This window comes from Plectropomus leopardus, chromosome 14 (assembly GCF_026936395.1).
Source record: "Plectropomus leopardus strain MGB_pleo_1.0 chromosome 14, ASM2693639v1, whole genome shotgun sequence".
Classification (NCBI taxonomy): Eukaryota; Metazoa; Chordata; class Actinopteri; order Perciformes; family Serranidae; genus Plectropomus; species Plectropomus leopardus.
In genome coordinates this window covers 14,250,032-14,262,763 of record NC_142189.1, presented here as the reverse complement: position 1 = coordinate 14,262,763, position 12,732 = coordinate 14,250,032, and the positions used below count along the sequence as shown (strand labels likewise).

Genomic DNA, 12,732 nt, shown 5'->3' with positions numbered 1-12,732 from the left:
TCCTTCCTCAGCAGTTCATCGCTGCACGTGTGTGTGTGCGCTCTCATTCAGTCTCATAAAGTTTTTGCTGACGTCTGCTGACACCTGAGAGTGCTTGAACAGCTGTTAAGCATAGCTTTAAATAGGTAGCCGGTGATGGTCCTGACAGAAAGTGCTGTGTTTATGGGAGGTCAAAGAGTTTCTCTTCATTTAAGCCATCTAAAATGATGCTCTTTGTTTGTCAAAACAAGCTTCACCACAAGTTAATTTTATTAGCTGTTCTAGAGCTTTTTGTCATATCACAAGATCTTTGCACATTGCATTGCACATTAAACAAAATTTTAAATGTAACACTTTTGTTTTGCTCCCACTCTTCATAGGTTTACGTCATCCAATACACAGAAGTACTTCTTTTTTTTTTTCTGTGTCCACACTGCCCACGTGAGCAGCAACGCTTAGGCTCGGCCTGGCTGCTGCCCAGCTGTGGAACATGTTGAGAAAAACAAATCTTGCCTATTTTTGCTGCATGACACTTGTGGTTTGTGCAAAAATAGCCTGTGAAAACGGTCTTTTGATATTTATATCAGCATGTCATCTTTCACTACAGTTTCACTGTCTATATCGGTCACAAACATGAAAAAATATATTTATTTTTTCCTCAGCACATCCTGTCTCTTTTTCAAAATAAAAGCCCTCTGACAGCATTTTTGTCTACAGAGTCCTTTAATTTGCTAACACAAGGCTTTCCATTGTGACCATGCAGTGGCTTGCATGGCTCCATGATTAAGTGGAATACCAGCTTTTAATTGTGGAAATCCAGTAGTCATAGCAGCGGACACCTGTGCAACACTGTCTGTGTGAACACTACATGTGTGTGAGCAGCAGCAGTTCAGCAAGATAGCCATAACGCGCTGCTCACGCAGGCAGTGTGGCCCGTGCATTTTTTAATGCACACAAAAGACATTTCTATCCAATTTTGGTTGCAGATTTGTTTAAATCTGTGTTTGTGAGCACTTCTCTTATTCCAAAATAATCTATCCACATGACACGTGTGGTAAATCAAGATGCTGATTGAGAAGCATCATCATTAACCGGTGTGTGTTTGGCTCGTCACAATAAAAGGCCACTCAAAAATCTGCAATTTTACCAAACAACACAATGCCACAGTTACTGTAAGATTTACCATAAGCCGTCTCCAATGTAGTTTCTGTGAATTTGGAGTGCTTCCAACCAACCTCACAACTGCAGACTATGGTTAACCATGCCAGCCCCCGCAGACATGGATTTTACGAAAAATGTGACCAAAATTTGAGGGAAACAAGTCTTTTGTGTGCATAAAAAAGTCTAAGATATTTAACTTAAACCTATTCTTTTGCAAAAACAAAAGTGTCGTTTATAACATTGTTGGACCCATAGTTTGAAAAAATCGATGCAGCAGAATCAGAGTTAGTGTGCTTGAGATGCTGACAGGCGCTCTGTTTCCTTCTTTCTCTCTCTCTGTCTTGCTCTCCTCTCTGATCATCCTATCTAATCATATTAATGTCACAGTGTGGTCAGGACAGTTACGTCTCCTGCTGGAGTCTTCCTGTCTATCACTCCACAACTGGGACTTCCCGCGGTTTCAGTCCACAAGATAGCAAATCACACACACACACACACACACACACACACACACGTACGCACACACAAACCCATGCTTCGTATCTAAATTCATGGCTTTGTCAAACAAAATTTCTTGTTTTCTTTATTTTCTTATTCTTGAGTAATCCTTGTTTTTTGTGCAATGACTTTTGAATCATGACTCACTTAACAGGACTGATCAAATGCATTTATTTCGCCAATGTTACAATCTGTGTGTGCAGTTCTTCAGTATCTCATTTGTAAGAGATGGATTTTACAAAGTAATCATTATCAACATTTTATTGTCGGTCCAAAAAAAACCCCACTATAGGCAACAAAACCGTCACTTCTCACATTTTTAGTCAGACAGATGCACTTCAGTTCGTTTTGGTAGCTACAGCAGAAAACAACACAGTCTGCTCTCCTAATCAGGGCCTCAGTCCTGTTTGCCCCAGTGTCTTGTGCAAAGTGTTTTTCATGTTTACAGTGTCAGTGACCTCTGACCCCAAACACAGAGGGCAACGGGCTGAGGGCATGCTGGGGTGGAATTGGGAAATATTTCATGGAAACATGACGGCAAGTTGCATGGGACATAAATCTTTGTATTTACACCAATAACAAGGGCATTTCCAAACTTGTGTTTGTTTGAAACACTTAGATAAAAAAACAGAAAAAAAGACACACATCTTAGCCATCTTTAACCAAAGAAACATCTGGCAAAGTCAGAAAAAACAGATCTGCACACCATGAAATATTTCCCAATTCTTCTTCAGCATGCCCCCAGCTGTGCTTTGCACAATATTAAAATCCTTCTAACAAGACCTACTTGGTGTGCAGATTTATTTATTTATACTTTGCACGTAGGTTAAAGCAATTTTTCAAGGAAAATTTTTTTATAAAATCTTTAGTTTAAGCTTTTCAGTTGTGAATATTCAGCACCTTTCTCTCTTTTATACCAGACTGAATATCTTTAGGTTTTGGATTATTGGTCAGACAAAGCAAGGTGTTTTAAGACATTAAAGATGGACAATTCAAGATTAATTGATTAATCAAGAACGATAACCAACACTTTATTCAATACTGAAAGCAATAATTTCTTGCAGCCCTAACTGACACACAGGCCTGACCCCAGTAACATCACAACAGAGGCCAGATTGAACATAATTTAGACTTGATCAGGTCTTATTTACTGGGAAAGGAGTGGACCCATAAAGACCTCCTTTATGTAGTATCATCTGCCATGCCAGTAACATTACTCGTTCAGGTTCATAATGTCATTGTAGCAACCTTCAAAATCATTTGGGAATGAAAAACTATTAATTTTTGGAAAGCTTAGAGTATGACAAACCCCAAAAATCAATCTGTCTCTTTGTTGGCCATCTTGGACTGTTAAAATGATGACAACCCAGTTTTTTTTTTACTTTATCCTCCAATATAAAGAAAATCAGCTAATGACTTTAGTGTCTAAGCCCAGGAAGCAAATGAGACCTTCTGTAACATGATAAAGACAGAATGTGATGAATGTTAGTCTCCACAGGAGTCATTTCAGTGGAGTGAGACCGTTTTTAAAAGTCTTTACCTTGCTGTATAAAATGACCTGTAGTGACCTCTAGGATAACAACAGCCTCATGAAATTTTACAACCACAAACGAGACATCAGGCATTCAGAGGATGGATGGCTTTTATAGGTTTATTGACAATAAGGGGGCTTCTTAAGTGCTCGGCATCCACTCATAGAAAAATTCAATTCTCGCAGAAGCATTCAAATGAAGTTTTTAAAACCAAATCACAACATGGATTTTCTTACTCCTCTAAACTGAATATATTGGGGTGGTGGAAGCAATGATTGACATGTTTCACAATTTTCTGACATTTTAAAATAACTTATTAAGTAATTGAGAAAATAGTTAGCTGAATCATCAAAAACGAAAACGATTGTTAATTTTTGTGACAAACGTTCAGAGTATGGAGAGAATGACCTTTTCACTTAATCTACTGGTTCATAAATTCTGGCAGTACTGTTGAAAAGAGATTGGATCTGGTGAATTTTTGAACAGCAGATGATTATTAGTAATCCTTTATTGAATGAACCTGCATGTATTTCCGTCAGTATAACATTGATATGAGTGCATAAGTGACCAACTGTTAATGCTTTCATGTTTTTGTTGTATTTTTTAGCTTCCTTAATAAATAAAGTTTAAAAAAGAAAATAAATTTTAGTTGCAGACCTACTTTATACACTCCAAATGATGTGACAGAGTTTTGTGGCATTTTGGGCGAGTGTTTAAACAGAGTGGTACTGAGAGAATAATAGGCGTAGCATTGAAATGTAGTGAGCGTAACCTGTTTTGGTGAGCATCCATCTGGTGTGTGATATTATGTGTTTCTATCACAAATGATTACAGTCAAGTTGCTCCAGATCTCTTTGGCTGCAGATCTGCCTCAGGCCCAGCTACCAACTGACTGGCCAGTATTTTCGGGTGCTTCTGTTTTTGTTTTGTTTTTTAAATAGAGCCTCTAATACCCTCCCCCTGCTGCTCTGCTTCTTGGCTGCAGCTACAGTGGCTGTTGCATGTAATTCTGTGTGTAATGCTGATGTCTGATGAAGAACATGCTCTAATTTACTCTTATGCCACCAAGTTAAGGAGCCCAGCTGAGACGCTCTGAGGGTTTTGAGTTTAATTCAACCTCTTCAAAGTTGCAGCAGCAATTAGGTCATAAACAGAGGAGCCAGAAACATAGCGCATGTGTAGAAGCATCCCAACAGCTGACAGGTCAGACACTGTAAGTCCTCTGGCTTTTCTGCCATGTCTGCCCTCTTTTCCGACTTTCTCTGGCATTTCCCATCCCCCCTTCCCCATATTTCCCCCCTCTCATCTTCTTATCTTGCCCCCTCACATAAGCAGGGTGCTGGTTTTAAGCCCCAGCAACAGGACTCTTGATGTAGACAGACAGAGGAGGGGAGGGGGGACCTAGAAAAGGCTCTGGGTTACTGGGCTAAGACCGGAGAGAGGACTGTTACTTTCCAGCCACACGTTCAAACAAAAACTGTGATGTTCTCATAAATGTTTGTCCTGAGGACAACCTTCACCCTAAGCTTCACCTTTGACCTCAGCGGCCTAAGGGTGCATCTTTTTCTTTTTATGTTTGTTGTTTTTTTTTTTTTTTGTTTGTCTTGTCCGGTCTTGTCTCTGTTAAGCCCCATGTATGCACTGCCTATCAATACCCTGTTTTATTATTATTTATTTATTTATTTATTTAATTTATTATTTATTTAGTACTGCCCTTTTGCGCTCACTGATAATTTAAAAAAAACATGCAAGGAAAGAAAAGCTTACCTTATCTCGCTCTGGGATACAGAGCAATGATAAATTGTTATTTAGATACACATTGACATTTATTAATGTAACCTTTCATGACTCTGACGGTGTTTATGCTTTTATTGCACCAATGTAACATTTTTTTCCTGCACATGTACCAAACTGGGGTTGATTGAGTAGATTATCCACCTTCATTGCAACTTAAACCTCGTACATTACTGCTTAAAAGTCTGGATTAGTGGGGTAGATGTTTTCGTCTTTCCTTCTATAATAAGATTATAGAAGATTATAAATCACACATCAAATGTATTATTATAATATATTATTTAAAACAGTTTTGACTCCCAAAAAAAGAATATTTAATAGCGTTAAGTGACTCTCAATCATAATTGAACCATAATGACAAAAGTGGACTTTTGGGAAGTTGGTTTTCTTTGGGCCCTCTGCAGTCTACTCAGTGGTTAGGCTGAATAGGTTTAGTTATGGATATCTCGATCCAGGCTCAAAGGTCAGTGTCGAGGCCTGTCAGAGCATTTTTTAACTGATCAGGATTGGCTATATTGAGCTATATAAAGTCTGATCCCATACTTTGTTTCATGCCAGTTTTCATTCACATCAATGCAACATCAGTGAGGGCAGCCGTCATCAACGTTCTCACCTCAGGGGCTACATCAGGTGTGCAATGTGCAGCCGTTTTACCGAGCAAACACTAGTATGGTACTGGGATTCAGTATCTCGGATATACAATATGAACTGACTCAGTCGGGATCTGGGGCAAAAAGGTTGATTGTGACATCCCTAGGTTTAAACCATGATTTGTCTGACCGTTTTGTTTTAATTCCAACAGTGCTATCCTTTGATTAATCTTCTATTTCTATTTTCAAGTTTCAAGAGATTTGCTTCAGCAACACACCTGTTTATTCCAGCTTGTTTGAGCGTTATTGTGCACTTGACACTGAAACAGGAACCTGTGCCTATTTAAAACAGCACACATTTTGATGCTAAGCCTCCAGTTTCTTTTACCAGTAACTGCTGATGTCTTCTTTTCTTGTTCAACTGTTGCTCAAAGGGATCTTTGTCATTTTCTGTCCTTTCAACTGTCAATCTGGTTGAAACATTGCACAGTGTTTTGTTCTCCATGTACAAAATAAACCCTTAATTCAAAATAAGATCTTGTAAAGAGGACTTTCTACAACATAAAAACATGAAAGACTGTTCAAGAATATAGAGTAGTCCTCCCCAACATCTGGCAGTAAACAGTCAAGCTTTCGTGGCAGGCAATTCCAAAGTTAGTTGGGGATGGAAAATTGAGAAGACTATCTTTATCGAATCCCACCCAGATCAATTTGTGTAGAAAAAAAGTAGGCCTTCATGGGTTTTCAGCATCAGTGCAACTGTTTTATGTCTGAACACAGTGTAGCAACAAAAGAGAAAAAGGAATGTGACTCGGGTGTCCTCCAATGTTTAACTGTTTTCTTAGTCAAAGAAAAAACATGCTTAGCCTGCCTGCATGGTGTTAATGGCATTATAACAGAGGATATTTACCCTCGGTAACGGACGTGCCGCTCTGTTAAGAAGCATTCCTGGAATTTGAGCTCATGTTGATAAGAAAGAGGTTTAGGCGTATTGCAGGTGTTTCCACCCTTTCTTAAAATTAGAATGTTTCAGACATTATAAGCAGTACTTTTGTCACCAAAGCCGTGCATTGAAATCTCTTGGTTTCTCTTGGTTTGACATCATTGTTTTGCAAAGTGCAACTATCAGGAAAAACACGCCACCGTTGATAAAATGTGTTGATAAGCTCGGAGGTATATGATTCCAACTCTTGATTCCCATTCCTAATGTCAGAGCACCCTTTTTTATTTTTAACGGGGCTGCAGCTAAGAATGATTTCGTTGATTAATCTGGCAATTATTTTCTTGAATAATTGATTTGTTGTCTTTAAAATGTCAGAAAACTGTGAAAGTTATCCTTCACAATTTCCAGTCAAAGAGAATAGTTATTTTCACATTCTGTCGTTATTTGGCTGCTGATGTCTGGCATATCCAGACAAAAACTTCCTCACTCAACAGTTGACTTTTTCTTGCACTGCTGTCTTTATTTTCCCTTTTTTCTCCCTCCTCTCTGTTATTTTGGTTTTGGGACTCCATTTGTTCAAACCCATAAAGAGCCACTGTTTCTCTTAAACGGTAAAATTAGTCCAGACTGTTAACAAATGACAGGAAATCCAAACTGAAATGAAGCTAAGTGTCCATGCTGAGCATTTCCAATCATTGGCAGCGGGGGCCTTGGAGGAAAGCAATGGAGCAAAACTGTGATGTATCAACTCAGTTTTTATTTTGCTTTCAGTCTATTTTTTGAGGGGAGAAATAACTGGTGGGAGAAAGGAAAAAGGAAACCATGTCACTAAAGAATATCTTAACTTTGAGTGATGTTGCCTTGACAAACAGAAAGCATCTGCTTTGTCGTTATAGTGGTATTGTGGTTAACTTCCATGTCCTCACCCATAAACAAATCTATTTTTCTACCAGAGGCGACGTTTTGTTTACCCACTATTTCACCACATGTCAATACTTACACTGTAAGTGGTAATTTTAACCAGGATCTTAAGGAAAAATCCACGGAGAGTAGGTATTCCCATCCCATTTCAGCTTCCTCTAATGAATACGCTACATGACCTTAGTTCCTTATCCATTTTTCTGCTGAAATGCAACACTGCCTTTCGTTTCTTTACCATTTTTCCAGAAATGGTGCAAAACTGAAAGGACAAAAAGAAAGAAAAAAAACATGACAGCACAGGAAACGACAAACCGAACATTATGGGATGCCGGTTTTCTCTTTCTTGGAAAAACGGAAAAATGCAGGCCAAGCATCAGGTCTCCACCATCTTGTGGCTTCCAGTGCTGCGCCAGCATCCATCCACTGCAGTCGTCCCTCCTCACACACACACACACACACACACACACACACAAAGTATTTGTCACACATTCACATATGTAAACTGGCAGTAACCCCCTACATGAAGATGTGGTTGAGGCATTTTGATTGGACCGGGGCCCTTTATTAACTAGAGTTTATGAGGCAGAAGAGCTTCAAACCCAAAGTTACAACGTCAAGTGCAAGAGAGAGAGAGAGGGGATTTTTTTTCTTTCTTTTCCTTCTCTCTTTCATGGAGAGAACAGAATGTACTGAAGGCTACAGGCAGGCAGGAAGAGAGTGGCTAAAGCCCTAATGATATGGTGTATGATTGTAACCTTGGTGTGTGTGTGTGTGTGTGTGTGTTTGAGAGAGAGAGAGATCTGTGTGAATGAACGTCTTCAACAAAGTTTGACTACCGATTCCATTTGGTATTGTTGGTCCAAGACAAAATGAAGCCCCTGTGGGTTTCCTATGTCTGTCCCCTCCTCTTACATGGATCACTGTCTGTCTATCCTATCTGTCTAGTCCGTATATATATTGGGTGATATGGGTTAAAATGTTGTTTTCGTATTTGTCGATATTGATAATTATCTACCATTATCTGTCATTATTTCTTAAGTATAAAGCCTGATTTTTTTTTTTTTTTTTGCTCATAGGTGAAAGTTAACATGCATACTACATACTGTTAATTGTAGTTAAAACTATTATTTTTGTCAGAACATGACAACATTTTCCAAACAGCAGAGCATTTCACAAATCTGTGTTAAATTTATAACAAATCATACATTAAAAATATGAAATATAAAATCTTAAACTTCACATGTAAGACTTTCTGAAGGTTGAACACGTGTCAGCATTACAGTTTTATTTCTTACACGTCTGCACTCTTGCTGCAGATAAAAAGTCTCAGCGTCCTGCTTCTCGTAACAACGGCAGTAGAAGTGCGAAAGGTCAAGTAGGGAACTTCCTGTCCAGATTTCAGGAAGTGAAAGGTGCCAGAGTCATACGGTGTTGGACTGTGCAGTCAGTCAGGGCGTGGTTTAAGCTGATTCGATGTTTACTTTAATTTAAATGGGTTGTGAGTTTAGTTACAGATGCTGTGTAACCTTACATGGCAAACACAATCTCAGGAATCAGCCCAGAGCCGACTGAACCTTAGAGCACTTTTACAGACTCCTTGGGCCCTCGCCATGAAACCCAGACAATGCCCTGGTTAGGAATGAGCTTCCTGGGAGAGGCTGTCAGTGGCCTGGTTAAGAGCAGACAAGGCAGAGCGAGGGACTGGCAGTGCCCCGGTTAGTCCGTCATCAGGAATGTGTCTGCGTAAAAGGGGTCAGTTCCCCTGCCTCGCAGCTCCTACCCCCCTCCAGGATTTCCATAATTGTCAAACAACGCACAGAACAGAGGAACGAAACTTTGTTCAATTTGTGTTCAGAATACCTCTGTGACTCCCCTCCAGCCATACTTCCTTCCCTCCACCCCCCCCCCTTTCTCCGCTGTTTCAAACCTGTTCTTGGCCAAACAGCTTCACACGGTTTACTTTCCGGGCCACAGTCTTGAAGATGAGTAATAACTCCTAGGAATACTGGGCTTCATTTTTCTCTTGTGTGTGAATATACACACATTTTTTTGCCCGGTCTTGTTTTCCAGGTATTCAGTGCGTTCTTTCATCTTTGAAATTTGTTCACCAGATATTTAATGGATTTATGGTGCAGTATTTCACGGCCATGTAACCTGTTCCACTCTGCAGCTGGTTTCTTTCAAAGTTCTGTTGTGGAAATTCACAAGTGTCACAAAAATAGTAATAAAGCATTTAATTAATTTTATAACTAATTGTACAATTAAAGTAGACATTAATACTTATACAGCCGTGGTTTTTACAGCACAAGGCCCAGAGTGTCACAGAAATGGACAAAATAAAATTGTCTTTATTTTAGTTAAGAAAATTATTAAAAAGCCTTACCTCTACTCCTCTCCTCCTCTCCATCTTACCCACCATCCTTCCTCTTCCCTCCTGTCTTGTCCTGAATGTAGCTAACGAGGCCCCGGCTCTGCGATAAGTGAATCAGGTATGTTGATTGGTTTGGCAGAGGCGGGCCCTTGCCAGAGTCGCTTTGCACGCACCGCCGCCCCTTAAAAGCGCCCACTTGGCCGTGCTGGTGTGCGTGTCTGAGAGCGATGGAGGGTAGAGATGAGGGAGGGAGGTAGCGAGCTGGCAAAGAAATAAAGGCAGAATGAAAGGAGAGTTAGGCAGCCTGCCAAGACAGGAGTAGCTGGACGTGGCAAAACACCATTATTAACCAGGACGAGGCTCAACCAGAGAGGATTTCTTCAAATCATGCCGGGGCCCAAAAGCCATCCTGAAGATAATCAGAAATCTGAACTTGATGTTTCATTAGTGGGTCAGGACAGCAGGACCATCATCTAGTTTTGACTTTTTCTCCTGAGGTCCAAAGCGTCACAGAAAGGCTAAAAGGAGAAGTTAAAGCAGAAAATGCAAACTGGAGAGGAAGTTGCCATTTTTAAATTCCATATTAAAATCTTAATTCTTAATTCAATTTATAAATCCAGTTCTTTAATTCTCTATTATTTTGAAATAGGTAGTCAAGTGATTAATTAATCTATTTTTTCAAAATTATATACTACTTATTGACTGTTGTTTTTTTTTTGTAAATACCTTTTTAAAATGAACGAATAATAGATCGATTCATATTCGTTCATATTGCCCCTTGAATTAATTACTATATCCTTTAGCCTGTTAATTTATATATCAATAAGGTTGATAACTCTTAGTAAAAAATATATATATATGAATATAAATATTTGAAATATAATAATAATCAAGTTATATAATATAGCCATATATTTCATCCAGAAATAGGCAACGCTGCATAATGAGTAGCCTGCTTTTGGTATTTTTAGTTTATTTTGATAAAGTACTTTATTTTGAAAGTACTTTTACTTAAGTAACATTTTGAATGCACTACTTTTACTAGTATTTCTACCCTGTGGTATTACGTTTTTTACTTAAGTAAAAGATCTGAGTGGCCTAAAAGAAATTAATTTGCAAATTAATTTGTAAATGTATATTTTACATGTACAATTAGTTATTAATTTGTTAAATGCTTAATTACTATTTCTGTGACACTTATGGTCCTCCATAGTCTGTTGCATTGTTAACTTAAGTCTTTTTTACTCTTGGCTCATCCTTGATTTCTTTTTGAGACTGACTCCTCCAGTAAGACTATCAGGGGTTTTATTTCTCCCAGTTTGGAAGTTGGGTCAGAAATCTGAACTTGATGTTTCATAATTTAACGGGTCAGGAGGACAGTAGGACCATCATGTAGTTTTTAACTTTTTCTCCAGAGCACATCATTTAAACTGTTATTCTTTGAACCTCTCTTGTGGTTATGTTTTCCCTGAGCTGCATAGTGCAGTGTGAAGAGATGTCATGAAGAATTGAACTGTAGCTATGTAAATCTTTTGGTGCCAGTGAGCGCTCTCTGCTTTTAATGGATACATGGGGAATTTTTACTTTGCTGGAACAGGATCAGTCAGGACAGGTTTGGATCACAGCGACCACCTCGAGACAACAGAGAAAAATTGGTCTGCAACTCACTTAACAAGCCACAGCTGGGCGAAAAAAAATGCAACCCAAAATGACTTTATTGACTAAGGTGTTTTGGCATTCAAGTGGACAGCTAAGCTAGCCGTTTTCTCTCCAACATTTTTCCACATTTGTCTCTTCCCCTCTTCAGTCCATGTACTTTGCAGTATTTCCTCAAAGTCTTGTACTCCACAAGAAGATTACCAAACCACTAGACCTCATGAAAGTGACGATTAATTAAAACACTGCAGCTTTGAGTTCACATTGTGCTTTTTCACAAAGTAATCGTTGCCATATTGAGTTTCAAAGCTCATCGCCTCGGTTTATGTTCAACAAGACATTTAATGAATTATGGGGAGAGGGGCTTTTTACACCAAATGAAACGATAGAAAATATATGAAGCTATGCTTGAGTAAACCATAATGGCTACCTCTGTATAGCATGTACGCACACAAATAAAAAGATGAAGCAAATTTACTGCATTGATTGATGTTTTTACAAGTTCTTTAATGTAAAGGAAAACTACAGTAGTTTTTGTATGTAGTGGTTTGTAGCTTCAGAGAGGCAATCTTTGAACACGGAGACAAGCTGAAAACGGAGGCATGGAGCCGGCTATCAGGGGGTCGATAAGTGATGATGTGTGCAGATGTTATGTCCTACCCGCAGGTCGATTTTCCCTCGCGGTCAGTGGGGGAAGCTCGGCAGGATGAAGGGGGGAAGGGGAGTAATAGGATTTAGGAAAGCCCACCACCTGAATCATGCATGAGACAAAAGCTTCGGCTGTTAGATTTATGGAGGTCATGCTGACAGGCATACTGTGTTGTGCTAATAATCCTTGTTCTCATCACACAGAGCCTTGCTGGGTGCACAGATGGGTATTACCACATTGTAATGGCTGAAGAAATATGACCTCTGATATAACTGTACTGATTAACAAGGCAAAGGACACCACAGCCTCAGTATCCTGCTTTGTGATTATGATGTTTCTTCAATCAGAGCGTACTTATTTCTAGCTAGTAATCTCTGTCGCAGAGTGAAACACTTTCCCATGTGACCATGAATGGCGTAGTGTTGTGACGGGCCTGTGATGTCCTGGTTGCCACGGTGACGGCTGTGTATGTGTGCAGATAGGGTATGTGAAGGAGGCCGGTGTTATTGAGATACGCTGCTGTCAGCAGAAGCAGGCAGGCAAGCATAAATCGATGCAGGATACCACAGCAGGGAGACAACAAAGTGTGTGGGTGCGTGTGTGCATGTGTAAGTCTGTGCAGACATGTTTAAACCCCC

General features: G+C 39.4%; 1 protein-coding gene across 1 annotated transcript in view; it reads left to right on the top strand.

The window, feature by feature from the left end:
• The window catches only part of luzp1 (leucine zipper protein 1), a 66,701-nt gene that overhangs the window by 31,627 nt on the left and 22,342 nt on the right, over positions 1-12,732 (top strand). The window lies entirely within an intron of this gene.